This window comes from Podarcis muralis, chromosome 8 (assembly GCF_964188315.1).
Source record: "Podarcis muralis chromosome 8, rPodMur119.hap1.1, whole genome shotgun sequence".
Lineage (NCBI taxonomy): Eukaryota > Metazoa > Chordata > Lepidosauria > Squamata > Lacertidae > Podarcis > Podarcis muralis.
The window spans coordinates 60482026-60505324 of NC_135662.1; the positions used below are offsets into that span (position 1 = coordinate 60482026).

General features: G+C 45.3%; 1 protein-coding gene across 1 annotated transcript in view; it reads left to right on the forward strand.

The window, feature by feature from the left end:
- The window catches only part of JARID2 (jumonji and AT-rich interaction domain containing 2), a 190905-nt gene that overhangs the window by 83989 nt on the left and 83617 nt on the right, over positions 1 to 23299 (forward strand). The window contains exon 2 of the mRNA XM_028737640.2: positions 4896 to 5031. The gene's annotated coding sequence lies outside the window, so the exon portion shown is untranslated. The remainder of the gene's footprint in view (positions 1 to 4895; positions 5032 to 23299) is intronic.

The following is a 23299-nucleotide window of genomic DNA, read 5'->3' on the forward strand; positions in this document are numbered from 1 at the left end:
TTGCTACATTGGACTCTGGCTCCTGTTTGCTGAAGGCTAGTCTTAACCTAAAATCTGCTGATGTGTTTAACAGGAGGAAACTAAGGCAGAAACTCATGGTCTTTTAAGTTAAGTTAGCACAATACAGAAGCATGGTGCCAGAGCAACATACAAAGTTTAAAATACATTGTCACCAGCCTGATTTCTGGCATGCACAACAGAACACCACCTTGAAGATCTCAACTGGCAGACAGTATCATACAATTGGAGAATTGTAGAGTTGGAATGGACCATGAGGGTCGTCTAGTCCAAACCCCCTGCAATGCAGGAATCTTTTCCCAAACATGAGGCACGGACCCACAACTCTGAGATTCAGAGTCTCGTGCTCTACTGACTCAGTCATTTAGGGTTTTAAAAGTCAGAACCAGCACTTTGAATCTGGCTGGACACGAATCAGAAGTCAGTGCAAGAATGATGTGAAGAGTGCAAATGATGTGAAGATGCCTGGCAGAAATATGGGAATGAACTCTGCTTAGTAGTACTTGAGTGTGAAAACATACTATTAGAAGTGTGTGTGTGTGTGTGTGTGTGTGTGTGTGTGTGTGTGTGTGTGTGAAAATCTTAGGTGATTGGTTGGTGGTGTTAATTAAAATTACATTTAAATATATAAGGGTTTCAAAGTGACTTACAGGAAAACAAAGCAAAATGAAAACACACACCACAACCCCCCCCCAAAAAAAACCCTCAATGATAAAACAGGAAAATTGTATTTCAGATCTAGAGTGGGAGCTAGATTAGCTGAACTTGCTTGTATTTTCCAGATCTGATATTACATAGATTTACACCACCAGGAATTATATCAGCTTAGCAGCTGTATTTTCCAGTATCTACAGAAGGGGAACCAGAAATAATCTCCTTCTAATTCAACTTTTAAATGACAAGTTGTCCACAACCAAGGCAAACGGTATGTCAGAAATACCTTTCACTTGAGTCTCCTTTTCAGTGTCCTCTGTGTTAGACTGATGACGGCGATGTCCCAGAAGATGGATTGTACCTTTCGTAGGTCACTAGCTCTGCTGCTCAGTGTGTGCCAGGAATAATTTAAAAATTAATCCTATCAGCAGAATTCACTCTGTCAGTGAAACAATACAAACGGCTGCGTTTTCTCTCTTCACGTCCTAATTAATTAGATTTTAGGCTAGTTAATTAAATTGTAGGTTTCTTGCTTTCTGCTAGAATTCTACGTGAAACACATCTTAGATAAGCATGCATTCTTTTTTCAGATACCGAAAAGAAAAAATCGCTTTCACTGATGTGTAATCATGATTGCAAACTTTTATGAAGACCCTGTCCATATAACGTTGCTAATCTCCCTTTGCTTCGTCCGCATCTCCCTGTGCCTCTGCAGTATTTAGATTGCAAGCATGTGAGCAGGGTCTTGTCATTAGTTTTCATTTTTGTGTGTGAAGTGCCTAAAGCATTACACAGCTTTAATAGGAGCAGAAATGTGCTTTTTGCGGGGGGGACGGGACAGGACGACTCATCTTTGAGCTTATTTCATGTTAATAGCAAAAGTGGTGTGTTGTGCTCTTTCAGCAGAGAAGTAGAAATTATGAAACGTATTGTGTATGTTTTGTTTTCATTGTTTTGTTTTTGCATGTGGTGTGTATATCTGTGCATACACACATACATACAAACAAACAAACGAACAAGCAGTAGTTGCACACTGGGTCAAACAAGGTACACCTGATGTTTCCAATTTCTTAACCATGAATAAGGGATTGGGAGCAAGTTCCAGCATCATGTATCGCCCTTCCTTGGCCTTTTGCTGACTTAATCATATCAAGCATTTCCTAACAGAAATGGGTATTTCCTATTTTGATTGACTTATATAAGTGCTAACTTTAATTATTAGTTAACACTAAGACGTACTGGCATGTTTCGCATAACTTGGTTAGCCAAGCTCTGACTTCAGACTACTGGCCATCTGCTCCTCTACTTATCTCCAGTCTTTTTTTTACTTCTCTGCACACTAACCACCTCAAAATTAGCGAGGAGAGAGTTTAACAAGAAGCCTGGGTTTGGACAATACGCAAAATTTGACTTAGCTCAGTGCGGCAATAAAATATGTGAAATACCCCATTAACATGTCTCATGTGGATGTGACCAAGTTGTGACTCTGATTATCATTAGATTTTGAAAACCTTAGGCCTGACACTTAGGTTACTTCAACAACAAGGCAACCACTGCAACAGCTGAGCAGCTTTAATTCAGTTTCCCAAGGACTGATGTGATGCGGGGTGGAACTGCAAGGTGGGCTTCTCGTGTGGTGCTCTGGGGCTTCTTCTACACCACCACTGTAATAGAAGTTGCTCTATAGCCCAGTGGTTAGAGCACAGGCCTTGTAAGCCAGGGGTGTCAAGTTCGATCCTTGCTGGGACCTGAGTGGTTTCCCCCCTTCCTCTTTTGGGAACAGCTGGGATAGCTCAATCAGTAGAGCGAGAGACTCTTAATCGCAGAGTCACGGGTTCAAGAGCCATGCTGGGCAGAAAATTCCTGCATTGTAGGGGTTGGACTAGATGACCCTCGTGGTCCCTCATGGTCTACAATTCTCTGATTCTAAGTAGTGGGCATTTGTGGTTTAATTCTTTAGTTTCTATTGCATACTTTATGAATATTCAAGGTTATTTGCTGGGAAGGGATTCTCTTTCAGATATCATTTTTTGTCATTATTTTCCCCATTTCCGTTCTCGTGATGAACCTACTGGTGGGGGCTGGCTGTGTGCAAGAAAATAAGAAAGGTTCTAAGTTTTGTTTGGGCATGCTTGCCTTGAGAACTCTTCCACAGATGCTGTCATTCTGGCTCAAATGTACATATGCTTCATGTTCAAAGGAATCTAGGCATAATTTTCTCCTGTTACTGTGCAGTAGTGTTTCCCCAGTGTATAATGATCGTCTTCTGCCAAATTGCTAACTTGCTTTGCTATCACTACTATTTTGCTGCCTGTTTTCCTTTTCAGGCAGTCAAGTAATCTGTCACAGAATTGAAAGCAAACATTTGGGCTCAGTGATCAGAGGATTGCTTTCAGCCTTAAGTATCCAGGATGTATCTCGCTCAAAATAGGTTTTTGTTTTTGTTAAAAAAATATTGCAGTCTTATTGACCATACTTGTCATGCAGCGTGTAAACTTTCTTACCCTCTGGAATGGATTATTGATACTGGTGTTTGGATTCCTTACTGAACTGTGTTAGTGAGTTGGCTCATGTTTTTCGAAATGAAGGTCATCCAAAAAACTCTAATTTTCTCACTTGGCAGTGGTGCAGCCCTTGAGAAACTCTAGGGCAAAGAACTGTTTTCAAAAAACATGTTGGCAGAATGGGGAAATTGGAACATAGGAAACATGATAGCAAAAGATTAGTATTTTATATGGGTTGTATCCAGCTAAATTCAGTTCAGAATATACCCATTGAAGTTAACGGGCCTGTTAGTCTACTCCCCCCCCCCCATTTATTTAATAATTTGATAATAATTATGAATAATCAACAAAACCCTGCTCCAAAAAATACTTTGCATCACAATATTATGCAAGTATGTATGAAATAACATAAGGGACGCGGGTGGCGCTGTGGGTAAAACCTCAGTGCTTAGGACTTGCTGATCGTAAGGTCGGCGGTTCGAATCCCCGCGACGGGGTGAGCTCCTGCCGTTCGGTCCCAGCTCCTGCCCACCTAGCAGTTCAAAAGCACCCCTAAGTGCAAGTAGATAAATAGGGACCGCTTACTTAACGGGAAGGTAAACGGCGTTTCCATGTGTGGCGCTGGTGCTGGCTCGCCAGTGCAGCTTCGTCACGCTGGCCATGTGACCTGGAAGTGTCTTTGGACAGTGCCGGCTCCCGGCCTCTAGAGCGAGATGAGCGCGCAAACCCTAGAGTCGGTCACGACTGGCCAGTATGGGCAGGGGTACCTTTACCTTTATGAAATAACATAAAATTGCAGCCTTATTCTTACAAAACCTAAAGACCTATCAGAACTTATGTCTGCATTCACTTGCAGTTGTTGTTATTATATAAGAAGGTGGTTTTTTTTGCCATCATAGCCAAATCCCCAAGTTTGTTAAACCATTCTTTCCAGGGAGGCAGTAATGTAACCCGTTTTCAGCCAATAACATCCTTGCAGCTATTAACAAATAGGGTGGAATTCAGTGTTGCGCTATTACAATTGTTCTGTCTACGCAAGCATTGCAGTTTGCCTGATAGAACGACCCCCCTCCCCCATGTGCTGTTCCAGGGGTTCTCCCACACAAATCCAGCCAATTTCAGGAGGTGCAGGAACACGTGGGGGGCAGAAGTGGGGGGAAAGCCCCATCGCGCAAGAGGGTGTCCTTGGTAGGGCTGCCACTGATGGGGTTCATTGGGTGAATTCCACCCATAGGGTTTAAGTTTGTTATCTTCCTTCTTTTTGGTGGTGATACATAGTTCGGCGATATCAGTACGGGATCTAAGGGAACTTCATATTTCAATATTTCTGTTATTATTCTAATAATAATCTTCCAGTATTTTTGTGCTTAACTAAATGTCTGCCACATGGTAAAATGTTCCATTCTCCTTTTTCACCTCCAGCACATTTTTGAATATGACATATTTATTGCTCCCTTCTATTAAAAATTAAAGCCAAGAAAACAGATGTCTTACATTTTTGTGTGTTTCATTTTATTTGCTTATTTCTTCAAAAGAATGTTTTTTAATCCCATCCATTATCCTATAAACCTTACAGCGGTATTTTGTCTTCACAACAACCCCAAAAGTTTGTTTTTTGAAAAAGCTGAAAACTCATTTTGGCAGCCAGAATAACGTATATGTGCATGTTTTGAAATATTAAGTAAAATGTCTCATTTCTTTTTTTTCTTGTTCTATTAGGATGATAGTGATGGGATTCCATGGTCGGAGGAGAGGGTGGTACGAAAAGTCCTTTACTTATCCCTAAAGGAATTCAAGAATGCGCAGAAGAGGCAGCATGGGGATGGCATCAATGGGAGTCTCAAAGGCGTGAATGGTAAGTTTCTTGGCGGATCAGCTTTGCTCCAGCTCTGTGTGCTATGTTTGGGAGTCACAGCAGAAGTTTCTTGGAGCCTGCCTTCCCCCTTCTGTTTCCCTGTTATGTGTCACATCATACAACTGTGTGAGCAGTCAGTTCACTGAGGGGGGAGGAACTTGCTTTCCATGTTTCTGGCAACCTCTTTTGGAAGCCTGTTTCTTCCTGAGCAAGATCAAGTCTACGTAGTCTAGCATTGCAGTCTCTCACCATGATCGAAAGACTAATGGAGAATTGATGTACCGGTTTTATCATGAAGAGAAGTTTACTACAAGTGCACCCGTTTGGAAACTCATGGAAGCAGCGGAGTGGTAAAATTGTTTTTGTTGCATGGAGAAGTGATACAGATGACTGTCTTCTTGCTGCAGTGGTCATACATTTTCTTTTTTAAAAAAATAATTTTTATTAACCGGCCAATCAAATCAAATCAAATCAAATCACATAAATTCTGAATTACAAAGCCGAATTTTAAATTTTGTTGAGGGAACCCATATTTCAAGATCCGAAGGGGGATTCTGATCATCATCTTGCTACTGCGTTAATGTCCAAATCAGTCCAAACAAAGTTATCCAGACTTATCTTGCTGTTTCCACATCACATCTTGTTCATATATTTTCTCTTTTTTCTTTATGATCTCTTCTCTTAAGTCTCCTTAAGCCGATAAACACCAATAATAATCCTGTGTGAATTTTTCCGTTTTTCCAGTCCTCAAATCGAGATGGTTTCCATATATCATCGCCTTCATAGATAACAGCGCTCTTTCCATCATTAATTACAGAACTGTCGTTCTTAAGTCCCACTGAGGAATTTCACCCACAATATAAAGACAGCACTATTACTCTATTTCTCCTCTCAGACTTAAGTCCTCCGACAGAACTTCCCAATATGGCGACGGTATTTTTAACTGCGTTATTCCAAAGCCCTTATACATTCCACGCTCTTCTTAAAACATGCTTTGGTTCGAAAGTTTATCTCCACACAGCCTTAAATCCACAGCTTAAGTCCTTAAAACGACATTTCTGACTTGTGAGTGGGGGGGATTCTTGTTTAATCACATAAAGGAAAGAAAGGAAAGTCCCCCCCCCCCCATCAGTCCCTTTGCCATACCGAGTCTTGGCGTATCTTCTCATGATTTATACTTGTTCCTCTGGCTCGTCTTGTTTTATCAGAGATCTCTTCTGTTAGCAGTCTTTACTCCCCCTTCTTCCTTCAAATATGTGCATTCGCTTCATCCAAATTGTTTCTTTTGAAGTTCTTGCAGCTAGTGGCGCGTCCAGGAGCGCCGAAATCCCACAGGAGGGCATTGTGCCTAGTGCCCCCATCCCCACAAATTCGGGGGTGGTATAGGGCACAGCAGGCAAGGGCAGTCCCCCACCACAATCCTGGGGGGGTAGGGAGGCTATTTACTCCCATCACAGCCTCCAATTTACCTCGTGTGGGTCGGAGAGATGTTATTGTCAGCCATCTTCTGATGCGCCCCTAGTGGTCCCCTCAGTGGTCATACATTTTCATAACTTAAATAACTTGCATAACTAAAATGCCCATCTATATTTGCTCATGTTTGTGTATTGCATAGGCAATCGTTAAAAAATTATCCGTTTCAAATTAGTTGAGCCTCATCCAGAAAATTTTGGAGCATTCTTTTAACAAATATTTTCACTAAACGAAAGGAGGAGAAATGTCACTGTATACCTTCTTATTTAGCTTTCGTTTGACAACCACAGCAGTTACTTCCAACATATCTAGAGCATTTTCCAAATGTCTGCATAACTGCATGCCTACTAGCATCTTACAACAGCAGCTGGCTGCTTGTGTAGTTTTCCTTGTGCTTGTACGTTGCATCATTTCTGATGCGTCATATTTCAGCACTTACTCATTGAGAACTTGGGTGTTTGTTAATAAAGATACAAGGATGTGAGCTGTTTATCTACAGAAGATCTACTGCGCGGTCAATTTATAGCATCTCACATCTGAAAAAGAAACTCCCTCAGTTTTCTCAGCTTAGTAATAAATAGCAATCTGAAAGATAGTCACGTTTTAGCAGCAAACCATACCAATTTTCCTGGACAAGTACACACAACAGCTTTGGCTTTCTGTATGGCTCTGCTTCGTTGATCTTCCGTCAAACAGTTTCTTTAAGGAAGGTTTCTTATTCCATTGTGTGTGTTTTTACTCTGTAGTCTACAGGGAGCAGAAAAGGCCTTGAAGGCGTAATGCACAACAACTGTATGTTGGGAAGCTTTGAGGGAGTGCCAGGTTACAGAGCATGACTGAGATTTTATAGTGTCTGGTTTCTTCCAAGTAAACTTGATGAAAAGTGGGTTAACCCAGTTTTCTATCTCAGAACAGCTCACACACAAGGGAGTACATCTACATCAAGAACTGCACTAAGAAAATACAAACTGCACCAGTGAAACACAATGTGTCTGGCCTTGAAGTGTTACAAACTGACAAAACGTAGGAAGGTTTTCTTAATTTGCATAACTTTGCTAATTCTGCATGATTTCAGCTACAATCCTGTACTCACTTAACGTGAAAATAGGTTCTATTGAACTCGGTGGTGTTTACATCTGAAAAGACATACATAGATTGCAGAGTTAGAATTACTTTAAAGGTAAAGGTAAAGGGGGGACGCGGGTGGCGCTGTGGGTTAAAGCCTCAGTGCCTAGGACTTGCCGATCGAAAGGTCGGCGGTTCGAATCCCCGCGGCGGGGTGCGCTCCCGTCATTCGGTCCCAGCGCCTGCCAACCTAGCAGTTCGAAAGCACCCCCGGGTGCAAGTAGCTAAATAGGGACCGCTTACCAGCGGGAAGGTAAACGGCGTTCCGTGTGCTGCGCTGGCTCGCCAGATGCAGCTTGTCACGCTGGCCACGTGACCCGGAAGTGTCTGCGGACAGCGCTGGCTCCCGGCCTATAGAGTGAGATGAGCGCACAACCCTAGAGTCTGGCAAGACTGGCCCGTACGGGCAGGGGTACCTTTACCTTTACCTTTAAAGGTAAAGGACCCCGACAGTTAAATCCAGTTGCGGACAACTCTGGGGTTGTGGCTCTCATCTCGCTTTACAGGCCGAGGGAGCTGGCGTTTGTTCGCAGACAGTTTTTCTGGGTCATGTGGCCAGTATGACTAAGCCGCTTCTGGCGCAACGGAACACCCAAACCAGAGCAGCACACAGAAACGCCATTTACCTTCCCACCAGAGTGGTACCTATTTATCTACTTGCACTTTTTTTGGCGTGCTTTCGAACTGCTAGGTTGGCAGGAGCTGGGACCAAGCAAGGGGAGCTCACCCTGTCATGGGGATTCGAACCACCAACCCTTCCGATCGGCAAGCCCAAGAGGCCCAGTGGTTTAGACCACAGTGCCACCTGTGTCCCTATAGAATTACTTTAGACTTATGTGAATAGAATTGCACTATCAGTCTGAACCCTTATGAAGCAGAGGGTTTTTTAAAGGAATAGTATTGTGGGAAAAATTTGATGAGTGAGGTAGAGTATGTGTTGCTGTATGTCCAGAGGAATGTGATACAAGGCCTTGAACAGCAACGTAACACACAATCTATTTACCCCATGGCAGAACAGTGGAGCCTTTGACAGACACTGGCTGAAATCCTGTGCACAGAATCTCAGGACTGTAAACACATATATTAAAATCATTTGCTCCCAACTTCCCAATGCCTGATGAAAGAAGAACATGTTCACTTTGTGACGAAAAGCTAGCAGTGAGGAGGCGCAGTCATATTTCTAGTGGGAAGGAATTGTATAACCAGGGTGCCACAGCAGAGCAGGCCCTATCTTGGGTCACTGCATATTGTAGTCATAGGAAGGACCATGAGGAAGACCACTCTCACAGATCTTAAGGGTCCGAGGTACCAAATATTGAGAGAGGTACTCCTTTGATTATGCGTGTCCCAAACCATATAGCACTTTATAAACTAATGTCAAGATTTTAATTGAGCCCAGTAGCAAATCAGCAGCTGGTCCAGTTCCTCAGGAATTGCTGCCATTTGAGTTCACAATGCCGCTCAGTAGCCTGGTGGCCACATTCTACGCCAATTTCAGTTCTTCACTATCTTCAAGGGTAGCTTCATGTAGAGCACATAAAGGGATGGTCTTTATACAAGGTGCTCAGTGCAGATTTTGCCAGTTTCTTTCGACAACAGAAACTTGAGATTGATTAATTAAAAACAAGGAAATAGGCCCTTGACGAAGGCATTTTGGGCCAAGACATGTTGGGGCCATTGTATAAATAATTGTATAAACTCATCAGTTTTTTGATGTATGTGAGATTCATTTCTCTTTTTTAAACATCAAACCATGGTTTGGCATTATGTCTCAACAAAACCCATGTCATCTGTAGTGATTTAGAAGGATGAAATTTAATAAACAGATGAGTTAAGTTATCTACATATTTTCTTTACTAGGTATTTGCTTTGTTGCCTCTGGATATTCACAGGGTATAGAATGACCACTGTCCTGTTTCTACAATGTGCCTTTGTTCGTTTTGTTTCTGTTCCACCATGTGGGAACACTAAAATCAGAAGGGGATATTTTTGTGTGATGTCAGGAAACCCTTTGTAGCATTCAGTGGGAGTCTTTCTCACTCTGGGAAACAGGATAACACATCAGCAAGCCCAAGGGAACACGTGCTGTAATTTTGAATGTTACTATCTGGTATTTCAGCAACGGTTTTAATAAGCCTAGGCCTTGGGTTTGAGATCGTGATAATCAGTTTTTCAGAGGTCTCTTTGAAAGAGAGAATCTCATTCTCACGGGAAATAGCTTTCTTTCTAATGCTGCTTTAGACATGAAATAGACTGCTGTAAAATTGAAGTATAGAATGTAACCATCCTTGGCTTTTATTCATGAGGCTGTATTTTGTATCCTTCAGCAAAGTAGCACATAAAACAAGGCATTTTTCCTTAAAATGAAAAACCACGAAAAACTGCTCTTGAAAACACATGGGCATCACTTGAGTAAACAACAAAAATACTTAGATAATGGACATAGATATTACCCACATTAATTTCCTTGTGCTCTCTACGTTCATCTTATGAAAGACATTGGACATTGACAAACCATGGTTTGTAGAAGCCATGGTTTTAGTGCGCAACCCATGACTTGAGCTTTCAAATAATTGGCAAACTGAAAGCCATGGTTTAAAGTTGGCTAGCTGGGGTTTTTGTTTTTTTGTTTTTTGGCCTGTTTAGTTCTCCTTTCTGTAGATTTAGTGGCACCTAGAAGTGGGATGACAGCTGCAGCTATGCTTTGCTAATTCAGGCATTTGGCCAAAATCGAAGTTAATAGAAACTGTAGTTTGCAGACCACTTCAAACCATATTTTCTGAGGGTTTCACATAGAGGATATGTTTTGGTTTTTCTTTGTTGTGCTCAACATCTAACCTTATGGAGCTGGACATATCTGTCCCATTCTCCTCTATATAATTTGTGAGAAAACAATTGTGTTCCCATTTGTTAAATTCTCATTAGCCTTATGAGATCCAGTGTTGTGATCTGTCATTTGGTGTCGCAGTTTGGCCCTATAGGTAGAGGGCCATTTTGTGACAATACTAAAGCTGTGCTCTGCAGTACTGCAAACCTCTGGCTAGCAGCTAGTGAATAATTTATTTTATTTTAATTTATTTTGTCATGGGGGTACTGTCAGCCTACTATAAGCCTACTTATGCTAGCAAGGCATTTTGACATGGAGACAATGATGACTGGCAAAATAATTTCAAAGTGACTCCACTACTGTATCCGTATTATTATTTTATTATTTATTAAATTTGTTACTTGCTTTATCTTGCCCAAGGCAACTCAAAGTGACTTACAACCACACTACCCTCCACTATCCTCCTTCCCCTCCCAGAAAGATCTTACACCAACATTTTTCTCAAATTGGCAATAGTAAAAATGCTGACATGTAATGTGAGGCAAATAGCATTTTGTCTTGTAATCTCACTGAATTTTTCCATGCAGAGAAAAGGTAGCATATAAAAGTCATGGTTGGATTTCTGGGTGGCCACCATACTAATGATTACAAACAACTTCTGAGTGTGCTTGTGGGGTTCTTGGTTATGTGCAAACATGCCATGATATGGTCTGAAACCCCAGGAACCATCTGTGCTGCTTTGAAAACTTCCAGTTAAATATTATCCATTTTTCTATACACCAGTTTTCATTCAGGGTACTTTGTTTCCTGAAAGGATATTAAAATGTAATTATTTGGAGAGCGTTTCATTTATTTTTAAGATGAGCTAGTGGGATATAAAAATACTCAAAGGCTTAAGCAATAATACTATCCACATTTCAAACTTTCAATCTCAAGTTTATGACCTAAAGCCAGGGATAAAAGATTTCACACAAGTCTTCACTTTTTATTAAATGGGAACAACCATAGATAGACTATTCCAGTTTTGAAATGAAAGCTTTTAAATGTATAGAATTCTAACAGAAGTCTCATTTACCTTAGTTTTTAATTACTGTATCTAGGAAATTCAGGAATAATAAACAGACATTTAGAAATGTGGGTTTTATAGCAAGCCTCTAAGGGATGTTATCACAGGTTTTTGGTTTCTGATATTTTCTTTTTGTGGGTAATATGCAGGCTGAATGCACACCTCCAAGCCACTTTCAGAAGATTGCTGCACTAAGCAGCAGTGAATATAGTACTATGGTGGTCCAGGAAAGGGTTTTAAGAAGCACATTTAACATAACAGAAGGGAGAGACTTACTGGATAAAGACTGGGGGAGACTTACTGAAGCATATAGAAACTGCATGACAGAAGCCAGAGGAAGAAGTGGGAACAGGGGACAGAATGAATGAAATACGGGCTGGCCTGAACCAGAAAGAAAGATTGTGTAGATTCATATTCCGTTAATTAAATAAACAATCTTATTACAGTGTTAGAACTTATTACAATTCTAGCCCACCCTCCTTCAGCTTAGGGCAGCACCCATTGTGTTACTTCATGAGAAAAAGTGGCAGGACAACAAAGTGACTTCTTCCTGTCACCTAAAGGTATATATCCATATGTACCCCTCGGGTTGTGAATGTTCAGGTAAAGGGACCCCTGACCATTAGGTCCAGACGCGAATGACTCTGGGGTTGCGGCGCTCATCTCGCTTTAATGGCCGAGGGAGCCGGCGTCTGTTCGCTTCTGCAGACAGTTTTTCCGGGTCATGTGGCCAGCATGACTAAGCCGCTTCTGGCAAACCAGAGCAGCGCACGGAAACGCCGTTTACCTTCCTGCCAGAGCGGTACCTATTTATCTACTTGCACTTTGATGTGCTTTCAAACTGAATGTTCAGATTTCTGCTCAAACTAATTGCAGGAACATTTGTGTCACTTTGTAGTGAGCGAAAAGCTGTGGCGTTCCTCTCCTCCCTCCTTTTAAAAGCAATCAGTCAGTTCTCTAATTGTACCCCACCCCTTAAAACTAAGTTTTAGTGAATTCTAGTAGATTAACTATTAATATGTAACTTCATATCAGGGGCCTGGGATAACAGAGAAAAAGATGGGCCAGATCCCCTTTCCAAAAAAACCCACTTCAGCCCTGGGCTACAAGGTTAGTGCCTAGGTTAACTTTAATGCAGGAGAAGGAAGGAGACAGACTGTGAGCCTCTCTCATGCTCATCATCTCCTAACCATGATGAGGACATTGGAAACCTTAAAAGTAAATCTTCATTGTTGCACTATGGGTGTTGGATAGTACCACATAAGGTCCACATGACCTTTCACCCACCACTAGGCAGCCTGTGAACCATTCCCACCCCCCACAGTTACCTCACCACCAAACAGAGATGCATGTTTACGTTGACTAAGATGAGAACTCTTTTTATCATGATGGCCACATTTGCACTTGGGCAACCATCTGGGGGCCACATGACCATTGTGGGTGAGGCCGGAATGGAATGTGGATGACACAACAGATGTGACTCTTCCTTTTGTAAGAGACTCTAGATGTGTGATGAGAGATAAGGACTAAGGAGAATTCTGAGGGCTGCATGGAGGGAGCTTGAAGGCCACACAAGGCCCTTCTTCCTGAAGTTCCCCACCACATGGAAAAAACAATTCCTGACAAGCATACCAATCAATAAAGGCCAAAGATGCTCAGAGTGAGGGCTAGAGAGAGTGGTTCAATTCCTAGCCACTTGGAATGTAGACTCATCTCTTCACCTTGCTTATTATCTCCTCTTGCTGACTGGCCTGATGCAGAGGAACAACCGGAAGAGTGCAACAGCTTGGGACAGATGATGGGCTGCATTGACAGAGTGCAAAGCGGCTGTTCTTTTCTGTGTGCAAGGAAGACTCACATTTTGCAGCTGAGTAGGGATGATAATGTACTCAGCAGCATCTGCAGATCTTTATGGTTCTGTTTTCTTGCTTGTACTCTCTGACATATGTACTTGTATCTCTTATTGCAGGAAGAGTCCCAAGGTAACCTTGATTCAAAAAGAACAGGTGCGGGAATGAGAAGTCTAGACTCTAAATGCATAATTTTGTTTACTTTTATGGTTTTTGGCTGCCTTCCATTCTCTTATCCTGACAGTGACTTCTATCAGGTTCTGGTGCTTTTGGGGCAGATTTAAAATAATCTTTGGTACCCCATTTACTGGAGAACACATTCATAGCTCTCCATTTCCCTATAAGGAATTTGCTTTCCTGACTAGTCTCAGCAAGAGGAGTTTATGGACCTTTGCTTGACATGTGATGCTTATTTTCAAGCTTGGCTCTTTGTCTTAGAACCCTAATACAGTGGTACCCCGCAAGACGAACGCCTCGCGAGACGAAAAACTCGCAAAACGAAAGGTTTTTTCGTTTTCGAGTTGCCTCGCAAGACGAATTTCCCTATGGGCTTGCTTCGCAAAACGAAGCTTGCCCCGGGGACAGCGGGTCTTCTCTTTTGAAGCAAGGGGCTGCGGGGAGATCGCTTCTCCCGGTGCTCCGAAGCGGGGTGGGGGGGCGGGAACACCTGCCCCAGCCGCCGGGCTTCGTAGCGCTGCTGCGAAGCCGGGCGGGGGGCGGGAACACCTGCCCCAGCCACCCCGCTTCGGAACGCTGCTCCGAAGCGGGGTGGGGGGGCGGGAACACCTGCCCCAGCCGCCGGGCTTTTTAGCGCTGCTGCGAAGCCGGGCGGGGGGCGGGAACACCTGCCCCAGCCACCCCGCTTCGGAACGCTGCTCCGAAGCGGGGTGGGGGGCGGGAACACCTGCCCCAGCCGCCGGGCTTCGTAGCGCTGCTGCGAAGCCGGGCGGGGGGCGGGAACACCTGCCCCACCCCGCTTCGGAACGCTGCTCCGAAGCGGGGTGGGGGGGGGCGGGAACACCTGCCCCAGCCACCCCGCTTCGGAACGCTGCTCCGAAGCGGGGTGGGGGGGCGGGAACACCTGCCCCAGCCGCCGGGCTTCGTAGCGCTGCTGTGAAGCCGGGCGGGGGGCGGGAACACCTGCCCCAGCCACCCCGCTTCGGAACGCTGCTCCGAAGCGGGGTGGGGCGGCGGGAACACTTGCCCCAGCCACCGGGCTTCGTAGCGCTGCTGCGAAGCCGGGCGGGGGGCGGGAACACCTGCCCCAGCCACCCCGCTTCGGAACGCTGCTCCGAAGCGGGGTGGGGGGGCGGGAACACCTGCCCCAGCCGCTGGGCTTCGTAGCGCTGCTGCGAAGCCGGACGGGGGGCGGGAACACCTGCCCCAGCCACCCCGCTTCGGAACGCTGCTCCGAAGCGGGGTGGGGGGGGCGGGAACACTTGCCCCAGCCGCCGGGCTTCGTAGCGCTGCTGCGAAGCCGGGCGGGGGGCGGGAACACCTGCCCCAGCCACCCCGCTTCGGAACGCTGCTCTGAAGCGGGGTGGGGGGGGCGGGAACACCTGCCCCAGCCGCCGGGCTTCGTAGCGCTGCTGCGAAGCCGGGCGGGGGGGGCGGGAACTCCTGCCCCAGCCACCCCGCTTCGGAACGCTGCTCCGAAGCGGGGTGGGGGGGCGGGAACACTTGCCCCAGCCACCGGGCTTCGTAGCGCTGCTGCGAAGCCGGGCGGGGGGCGGGAACACCTGCCCCAGCCACCCCGCTTCGGAACGCTGCTCCGAAGCGGGGTGGGGGGCGGGAACACCTGCCGCAGCCGCTGGGCTTCGTAGCGCTGCTGCGAAGCCGGACGGGGGGCGGGAACACCTGCCCCAGCCACCCCGCTTCGGAACGCTGCTCCGAAGCGGGGTGGGGGGGGGCGGGAACACTTGCCCCAGCCGCCGGGCTTCGTAGCGCTGCTGCGAAGCCGGGCGGGGGGCGGGAACACCTGCCCCAGCCACCCCGCTTCGGAACGCTGCTCCGAAGCGGGGTGGGGGGGGCGGGAACACCTGCCCCAGCCGCCGGGCTTCGTAGCGCTGCTGCGAAGCCGGGCGGGGGGGGCGGGAACACCTGCCCCAGCCACCCCGCTTCGGAACGCTGCTCCGAAGCGGGGTGGGGGGGCGGGAACACTTGCCCCAGCCACCGGGCTTCGTAGCGCTGTTGCGAAGCCGGGCGGGGGGCGGGAACACCTGCCCCAGCCACCCCGCTTCGGAACGCTGCTGCGAAGTGGGGTGGGGGGGCGGGAACACCTGCCCCAGCCGCTGGGCTTCGTAGCGCTGCTGCGAAGCCGGGCGGGGGGCGGGAACACCTGCCCCAGCCACCCCGCTTCGGAACGCTGCTCCGAAGCTGGGTGGGGGGGGCGGGAACACTTGCCCCAGCCGCCGGGCTTCGTAGCGCTGCTGCGAAGCCGGGCGGGGGGCGGGAACACCTGCCCCAGCCACCCCGCTTCGGAACGCTGCTCCGAAGCGGGGTGGGGGGGGCGGGAACACTTGCCCCAGCCGCCAGGCCTCGTAGCGCTGCTGCGAAGCCGGGTGGGGGGCGGGAACACCTGCCCCAGCCGCCGGGCTTCGTAGCGCTGCTGCGAAGCCGGGCGGGGGGAGGGGGCGGGAACACCTTCTGAAGGCGGGCGGGGGCGAAAGTCTTTGTCCCCCCTGCCTGCCTTCCCAGGGGCTTTTAAATCGCCCCGGACAGCGGAGAAGTCCTCCGCTGTCCCGGGGCGATTTTAAAATGCCGCCCGCAAGCATTTTAAGATCGCCCGGACAGCGGAGAAGTCCTCCGCTGTCCCAGGGTTTTTTAAAATGCTGGGGGTGGGAAGAAAAGCCCTTGTCCCCCCCCCCCCAGCCTTCAGAAGAGGTCCGGGGACAGTCTGTCCCCGGACCTGGTCTGAAGGCGGTTTCCCTAGGAACGCATTAATTGATTTTCAATGCATTCCTATGGGAAACCATGCATCGCAAGACGAAAAAACCGCAAGACGAAGAGACTTGCGGAACGAATTAATTTCGTCTTCCGAGGCACCACTGTATAAGGAAGCATCTGAACCCTAATGTTGTAGCTTGTTGAGTGGAAGGACCCTAACAAGTTTACTCTGCTTGCCCAGCATCCGACTGAGTCCCAGGTTTGTGGTTGAAAACCTAAACACTAGGCTGGGGACAAAAGTTGTCTGGTTGCTGTTCTGAGACAGAGGCACCTGACTGTGATGTTTCTCATTATTGCTAACATTGGCTCCTCTTATTTGAATATTCGCTCTTTGCAGACCACAGCCAACCAGCTCTGCTTTCAGATGAAAATACTAATAGCAAGTGAGGAAACCAGTCATAGCAAACTTTCACCCCACTTTGTAGTCCACATGAATGTCTAGTCTCAAAAAGGAAGTCTCCTCATTGGTGTTCAATGACTAGTGCCAGCTGTCACTTTTGGTTGGACTAAACTTAATTTGGGTTCTGCTTGTTTTGATGGTAAGGCTCTGCTGCCTTTTCTTAATGGAAGGACCAGTTGTTGGTGTTTTAGTCTAATCTAGTGTTTCCCATTTGCGTCTTCAACTGATTTCAGACTACAATTCCCATCCCCACTGGTCTTGCTAGCTAGGGATGATGAGAGTGGTAGTCCAAAAACACCAGGAGACCCCAGTTTGGCAAACACTGGTCTAATCTGTGCCCCATAAGGGAATAAGCACACTTTTATGTGTCTGTCTTAACAGTGTTCTAGAGTTGTAGCTCCAGGGTTTTTAATAATGCTAGAAATAAATGGTGGTGGCGGTGGCGGCAGCAGTGTGATGTAGTGGATGGAGAGTAAGTGTCAAATCCCTTCTCAGCTACGCTGCTCACTGGTGATGTGGGGCCAGCTGCTCCCTCTCAGCCTAACCTACCTCACAAACATTTGGGTGAAGCCTGATTTCCAGATTGCTAGCCTTTGGGAAAGTCCATATTCACATTACACGAACACCCATCGTGTTTTAAGTTCAGCTGCCATGTGTGTGTCTCAAGTTATAGTTGTGAGAAAGATCATTGATATCCTCTTGAAAGAAGTGCTGCTAAGTATATGGAAATATGTGCACATGCGAGGAATGGCAGCTATTGATGTGAGGAATGCTGCTGTTTTACATAATTTAACTGCAAACAGTAATCTTGGGATTCACTCTTCTCAATATCTAAGTTGCATGTACTGAATCTCTCGTATGACAGGCAGGCTCAGATTTCTTCCCTATTGCTTTATTGCGTTTAAGAGCTTTTCCTTTCTGCTCCTTCTCCTCATTTTGAAGTCCATGACCAGCATTCCTGATGTGTGCAGTTCCACCATCTTTGATTGTTCCTAGTATGCTGTGCAACATGGAATTTGACATATTGGGCAGGAAATGGTTGCTCAGTCTTTTGCTGCAGGCATAACTCTCTCTGGCAGTAGCTTGGTGGGATCCCTTCTTCCTGTAGAAAGTATCATTTTTCAGGTTTAAGATCCTTCCTTGCTTCTGAAGTTAGGAAGTATAAATGAAAGCAAATGGCATAAATGGTCAGAACTTGGGTTTTATGTGTATTCATTTTACTTACTTGAGTTTATATGTATCCCACATCCTCTGTGCTGGATAAAGCCCCCTTAAGCATCTCCCAAAATGCACATGAACATAAAATTATATCTAAACCAATAAAAAGGCAAGACAATAAAAACTAATAGATCATGCTTAATTTTTAACATTTGGGAACAACATTCCTGACGCTTTACTCTTGGGTCAATTTATATTTTATTGAAAATAAATTTTACTCTGACCTCTAAAGTTAGGGTGAAATTTGTGCAGTTTCACACATTTATATTTTGAGGCATTCAGAGTGAGAGCATCAAGGAAGCGCACAAGGTTTTCTTCTTAAATACTGTAAGTTAAGTGTTTTTGTTTGGGGTGCAAATAAATTATTCATTAGGCTTTCAATTTGGTCTGATTTTTCCTTTGTCTTTCATTGTCAGCAGATTATTCCATGTGTTATACAGTGTAATTTCCCCCAAGATGTTTATATTTTGAAGTAAAATTAATTACTCCCGGTCGGAGTTCTGCAGGCAATTACGAAGGTGCTTTTGTACAAGCCAAGCAGAGCTTGTAGGAGTAGAATGTATCTGGATACAGCTGGGAGGAGGGGGGGGGGAGTGTTTGGTTTTTGTTTTGAATTGCTGTGCTTAGCAGAGGATTAAATCTATTGTCAGATAATGCTTGCTCTGGAGGGTCAGCACCCCATTACTGGGTCATGTGTTACCGCTGTAAGAGGACTCTTCAGAGCATGTGTCACATTGGAAAAAAATATTTCTTGAGTCTGTCTGGAGGGCTGCCCACGCTTCAGGCAAAAGCCATGAAGGGCTGTTCTGAATGACATGCATTACAATATCAAATGAGGTTGCACAATTGGAAATATGCCACAGCTTTTTGCTTTCCATAGTCAGATATTTGAGCTCCCTGCAGGAACATCTATGCAGCCATGCTGCTACGCATAGAGACATGCAGGCCTCTCAGTGAAGGGAAGCATTTTCTGTTTCCCTGCCATCTTAATTCATTCAAAACACTTACCAGCTATCTTGCAGTCGCTTCTCTCTCTGATTCTAGGTTTGCGTTTTCTTTTCTTCTTAAAAAAATAGCTTTCAGATTTGCTTTACTGTTCCTTTATTTCATTCACGCTGAATTCTTCAAGTCATTGATTCCAAAATGGTATCTTTTACTTCAGTTGAAATTGTTTATTGTCACATTTTGTTTTCAAAGCTGTAAAAGGTAACTGCTTCAAACCAGTTTTGGATGATACATTGTCCTATCTGTTTGACGCCCCTCGTTCTTTTCCCCAAAGCGATCTTGTGCGTTTTGCCTCTTGTGCTAAATCTGCCCTCCTTAGAACAGGCATGCCTCAGAGATATTGTGGGTTTGGTTCCAGACCACCGTAAATCAAATACCGCAATGGAGCGAGTCACGCTTTCTTTTTTGTTTCTCAGTGCATATAAAAGTTTTGTTTGCACTATACTGTAGTCCATTAAGTGTGCCAATGGCATCTTCTTTTTCAAAACAAAAAACATTTGCACCTGCATCCTCTTAAGGAACCTCAGGAGCCGCTGTGCAGTGGGGACAGGCCCCTGCAGCCTCATCTCCAACCCAGCAGCAGCAGTTCCTCCAGTCCTTCAGTTTGTAAAAATCACAGTATCTGTGACGCACAATAAAGCAAGGTATGCCTGTACTGCACAGCCCAAACAGAGAATTGTGTACAGTACTATATGCTTAACTCCTGGTGAGAGCAACCTCAGAAGATCCCAGCCTCTATTACAGAGGTCTTTTCATTGACGTTGATATCTGAGGCCTACTTTAGAGGGTGGCTGAGGATACAGTGTGCCTGAATGAATGAATTTATTGAAAATACTACCCACAGTGAATTTCTAGAAGACAAATGCAGCACCCCATTGCCTCTGACATATCAAAGCTTTTTAGGCTGTCCATGATGCTTTAGAGTGCAATATGAAATCATAGTAAGAAACGATTATTTCACAGTTTTGCTGTTTTCCAGATGGAACTGGGGGGTGGCAACCTAGCTCTACATAAAAATGATTGTTGATTTCTTTCTCTTTATTTTATTCATTTCTGTAGTATTTGAAATGGCATTTTTCTCACTTCATTCCTCTTCCCAGGGGCGGAGGGGACAAAGTAATACGTATTACCATATTGGTGTGGGAGTTGCTTGCCTCTTACCAGTCTGGTAACGTGTTCATGAAGGAGGCCATGTGTGGGGGTCAGTGACATGGTTCTTTAGCATATATGTTCCTGGCGTGGTGTGAGAAGAAGCCACAAAAGATGCATCTTTCATGGGGTAATACATTGAAAAAAACAACCATAGTCTATTTATCTAAGAGATGAAACTTAAAAAAAGAAAGTAACACAAAGGCTGTCTTAAAGAGAACTGAGCTTGAAAGGCTAAATTAATCTGTAGAGTTCATCAGTTCATTGATAAATAGGACAGCTTTTAGGAGAAGAGAAGGCTAAGGGGTAAACCCTGCACAAATCTGACATGGAGTCCCTAAGATGGTTGGATAGCGCTTTATGCACCTCCACTCAGCCAAGCTGGTGCCAAACATATTGCTCTACTTTCCTTTGGACCACATCAGTGAGGCCGGGGGGGGGGTGTCATCTTGTCATACTTCGTAGGCTTGTGCCATGGGGAGGTCACTTCAGCGCTGCTAACACAGTGATTTGACTTCATCCCCAAAGTCCACTGCCTCTTGAGACAGACAGATGCCAACAATCAAAATAGTGTGTTGTTCTGGAGCTGGCTCTGGAGATGTGGTATGTGCAAGATTTCATTTAAACGAATGGGAAATGTATAGCCTTTTCTGTTTTAGTGGGGCTTATTCAGAAGAAGTACTTTAATGCACTTGCATTAATTTAAGTAGTGCTCCACCAACTGATCTCTACGTTACCCTTTAATTAATAGTTTACTTAATTGTAGCTTAAGGGCTGGCCCTATCATTAGGCAGAGTGAGCCAGCCACCTCAGGTAGCAAGTGCTGGGGGCAAGAAGCAATAGGTAGCCCCTAGCATTTGTCACTTGAGTTGGCCAGCACAGTCTGCCTAATTATAAGGCACAACTGAACGTGCCTTGAATCCTGCTTTGTACCTCCCACTCCAAACTTGAGAATCCTGCACTTTCCCTTAGGTATGATGGACAACACTGTCCCATTTTCACTGTGGAATTAAGATTCAGTTGCCAATACACTCATCTTCTGTATGTGGAATGTGTGTTCCGTCTTGTTCTCCATCTCAGGAAACAAAATGTCTCAGGCTAGCCTTGCGAGGCTGAGAGACTAGATACTATGGCACTGTGCTTTGATAATAATAGTGATAATTTTTAAAAGGCCCGCTGGACACAAAATGGCTGCTTGGAACGGTATCATTGCGGCAGCTGCTGTGTGGGGAACTGTTCCTATGGAGCAGCTTGCCATGAGAACTGGTCCTCAATGTGTGTCGTTTGTACTCATGCCACTGCTCAAAATTCCCGTTCGTGTTCAATAGCCGCACAGAGAAAACTGCACGGCAGCAGCTCATTCATGTCTCAAGCCAGTACACACAAAAGAAGCATTGCACAAAGTGACCAAGCTGTGATGGTTATTCCAAGTGAAATGGGCCTCAAAGATCTGGACAAAATGTTAATTTTCAGGCTGAGACAGGAAAAGGAGGAATTGGTTTAGCAAACGTACCTATCAGTGTTCAGTTGGAGCTTATACACCGAAGTAATGCGAAATGAAACATGCCCCCGGTTGCTTGACTTTGTAACAATTTTGGATCAGGATGAATGTAATCGGAAGGGCAATGTAGGTTTCCTTCAACTGCATGATTAAGCCAATTCCGTTTTGCTGATCTCTTCCTTTTGACAGCCTCACAAAACCAGCCTGTGCTGTAATGTCATGCATGCTTAGCTTCCATAGTAATGATGTGTATCTACATATATAAAATCACTCTTCTGTCCATTTACAAAGACTGTAAAAGCTATGGACTAATACTTTTTGGCGTGACAGCAACTGAAAAGCATATGCATGTGCTAGGATTATCAATTTAATGCCCAGTAGCTTGTCATATGTAAAAGCCAGTGGTTACTCATGTGATGGCCACAAGGACAGTCAAATTTGTGACAGCCGCATTTCTTTTTTAAAAGAAAACCAGTCCATTTTTAAATAATTTTAGACTACTGTCCTAAATTGGAATCCTTTACAACTTCAAGCCTTTTCCCCACTGTACTCAAGATACTGCATGAGTACAACAAATAAGGACTGAGCATAGCAGATATCACATCACAATGAAAGACTCTAAAATATGAGACAGGTTAAGCTTTTAAGTCCTCTTCAGGAACTCCGGTTAAACAAACACATGAGGGGGAGCTGCAGGGACAAATGTTTTTGCTCCACCCCACATTGTCATTCTTTTCCCCAAAAAAACTTGGAGGTTGCTTGTCTGAAGCAGAGAGGTTTCTGTACTCATGGAAGTTCCCTGAGTATTTGTCCCTCTCTTTGTTATCAGCCCAAAAGTAACAGAAGACGACCTGAGAAATAGGTACTTTGGTTGACATCATTGCAGGCGAAATAGTGGTTGAGATTTTGGCACAGATCGTTGTGTTGTCTTCTCAAAATGGCTTTCTAGAAAAGCTTCTTGCTGACCAGGGTTGTGATGTTAGGGGTAGAAATGCTGTTGTCAGGTAGACTATTTGATTTTTTTAAAGGTTCTTAAAATGGTGTGAAGCTGAGGTGCAGAAATACACCCTTGTAAAGAACAATGGAGCGCTACATATACTAAAAGGTAAAGATACCCCTGCCCGTACGGGCCAGTCTTGACAGACTCTAGGGTTGTGCGCCCATCTCACTCTAGAGGCCGGGGGCCAGCGCTGTCCGGAGACACTTCCGGGTCACGTGGCCAGCGTGACATCACTGCTCTGGCGAGCCAGAGCCGCACACGGAAACGCTGTTTACCTTCCCGCTAGTAAGCGGTCCCTATTTATCTACTTGCACCCGGGAGTGCTTTCGAACTGCTAGGTTGGCAGGCGCTGGGACCGAGCAACGGGAGCGCACCCCGCCGCGGGGATTCGAACCGCCGACCTTTCGATCGGCAAGCCCTAGGCGCTGAGGCTTTTACCCACAGCGCCACCCGCGTCCCAACTACATATACTACTGCAGTGCAATTCAGCAGAGGAGCTACAATCTGCCTGGCTGGTGTTACACAAATTGGTGTAAGCTATTCACATTATGTTGAAGGTTGTTAATATAATATATTATATTATGTATCTGGCATACAATTAAGTCATTTAACTATGTTTGACTTGTATGCACTGATCAGTATTAATGGTACATAGCAGTAACTCTTGTCTGCTCCTTGTGAACTAGATAACAGAGGTGAAAACATTGG